General features: G+C 41.7%; 1 protein-coding gene across 1 annotated transcript in view; it reads left to right on the top strand.

Moving 5' to 3' along the window:
• Positions 1 to 2,500, top strand: part of LOC123513938 (myosin heavy chain, muscle-like) — a 26,560-nt gene that overhangs the window by 4,606 nt on the left and 19,454 nt on the right. The window lies entirely within an intron of this gene.

Here is a 2,500-nt window from a genome sequence, read left to right on the forward strand (position 1 = left end):
AAAAAAAAATGTGGGCGAGTGAAATGTTTAAATAAGGGGAAAACAAACGTGACTTAAAAAGCTCCGTATTGAGCTCCATTTCTCGAAGGACAGCATCGATGTGCTCCTCAATCCTGGTACAATTAAACTGAGGTGCTAGAGATTCAGACAGCATCCTTTCTTTAACCTTCTTCAAGATGGATCCAAAATTTTCACAGACATTAAGATCGGGAAAATTACTTAACCACTCTTCATTATCAAAGAAATCAATGTTGTTGTCCTTCAGAAGGTTCTAGGTTCGAAACGCTATCCTGAACGATGCTTTGTCATGCAGAAAGGTAACCTGGGTGACATCCAGAACATTTTAAGGGTCTTGAAGAAAGGGAATGACACGCTCCGTCAAGATCTTCTCCCGAAAATAATCATCATCCCAACTTTGTCCACGAGGCTTCATCACCCACATCATCCGCCACAGTGAAGGGAATAAAAAAGGTTGAAGAAAGGATGCTGTCTGAATCTCTAGCACCTCGATTTAGTCATGCCCGGGTGGAGGAGCACATCGATGCTGTCCTTCGAGAAATGGACTTCAATACGGAGCTCTTTGAGTCACTTTTGTCTTTCTACTCTGCTCGTCTTCAAGCTGTTCCTGACGCCGAGGGAGCGAACACAGAATATTGATCTTGTAAGGGTAAACTAACAATGAATTCTGCTACCTATCGGTACTTTCGTTTTTTCCATCATGCTTCGCAGTGGGGCTATCATTGTTTGGCACCCCTTACATCATTTAATTACCATCATTACTATTAGCAACAGCAGCAGCAACAGCAGCAGTAACAGCAGCATAAGTAACAACAAAAAAATTGACAGTTCTGTTCTTGTTCAATAGTTAAGGACTTATTGCGAGATAAAAATGATTGGTTCACAGAGGAAACATACAACTAACTACTAAACTCTTCAAATTGAAAAAAAAAATAAATAAATAAATAAATAAAATGTGCACATCCCGTACCACCAAACGTGTTGCAGTGGGCTTACATATCACCCATGACCACATACCTATGCAATTAGTGCTCAAAGCAAAAGTGCACTCAGAACTTTTGGCAGCGAAATGTCAGGATTGATAAAAAGTGGCGGTGTGTGCAGGGAGCCAGCCGGTGGTCCACGCTCGATATAAATGAATGTAGGGCAGTATAGGAAACCCTTTTGTGAGAATGTTATACATATCTCTTCAAACCATTTTAAACTTTGGATAACTTTAGAATATCTAGTTGTATTTTTAAATACTGGACGCCTAGTAGGATACAGAGAGTGTGTTTTGTATAATGTAAAGGCAGGGACATGCGCTGCTGCTGTAGTGTGGCCTGGATGCTCATCTCCATCACTGACCTTTGAGCCTGTGGTGGGTGATGTTCCCTACCCTGGGACACAACGCCATCCTAACATCCAAGTTTCAGGTTTATCTCCACTAGATTTTCCCAGACACCGATCTATCAACCACCCCCAAAGAAAGACGAAGAGCTGATGAGCTATACAACGACCGCTCCTACCCTGATTAGCAGTGATACGCGGATTGGTAGCTGGGCATGCCAGCCACTGCATCACCGAGTGTTAACTAAAAATCATCATCTATATTTTAAGCATATCGTCCAATAACAATTCTTAGTAGTAGGTCACAATGCCCTCCCCGCCCCCGCAGGCAAGGTGTAACGTAGCCTATTATTCTATTTATCGTTAATTATAGCCATGTTAACATTGTGTAATGTTTATCAGTAAATCATTTGCTCGTCAATACTACTCATCTCAAAACAGGTTATTGCAATACCCTAAAACTTGTAAAAATGATGATCGAATAACTTACAATTTCACCATCGGACAATCAGCATCAAAACATTATACCTGACTCGTTCGTGCCCACTAATCGTTACCTTAGAAACTTTCAATCCGATAATATAACCTTAATTGTGTTGAAATGGGTGTACTAGCGAAAACAAACAGCTACTTGTGAAATAAAACGATCAGTAAATGAAGAGAAGAGCCACAACTATACCTCTGCTAACCTGGAGGCTGGAGGCAGGCTTCTGCTTGACGGGAATCAGGTTATTTCAGTGGTTCCGCACGTAAATCCTAATGTGAGGTGACCTCTTTCAGTAATTCACGCAAGTACTGTAAGATCCTCAGCACTCAGAAGTTGAAGGACCATTTTTTTGTCCTCCCTTGCTCCCGGGTCTACCGTAGTGTGAAACGAAGCATTGAAGTGTAGTGTGTGCATGTCTGTCTGGTTAGCCTACCGTGTTTTACCAGGCAGTAACCACTTTGTCATGAAATGCTGCGGTTCACTGTAGTCCACCAGACCAACGTCACGGCACTGGCACTATAACAAACAACTATAAAAAAAAGAAACACAAGCATAGAACACTCCGCAGAAAACTGACACTCACATTACTAAACGTAAACAAACCGAAGCTGCGTTCGGACTCCTGGAAAGTGGAAACAGTCATGATCTGGTGATCATTTTCTTCAA

The sequence above is a fragment of the Portunus trituberculatus genome, chromosome 37 (assembly GCF_017591435.1).
Source record: "Portunus trituberculatus isolate SZX2019 chromosome 37, ASM1759143v1, whole genome shotgun sequence".
In the NCBI taxonomy this organism is placed as follows: domain Eukaryota; kingdom Metazoa; phylum Arthropoda; class Malacostraca; order Decapoda; family Portunidae; genus Portunus; species Portunus trituberculatus.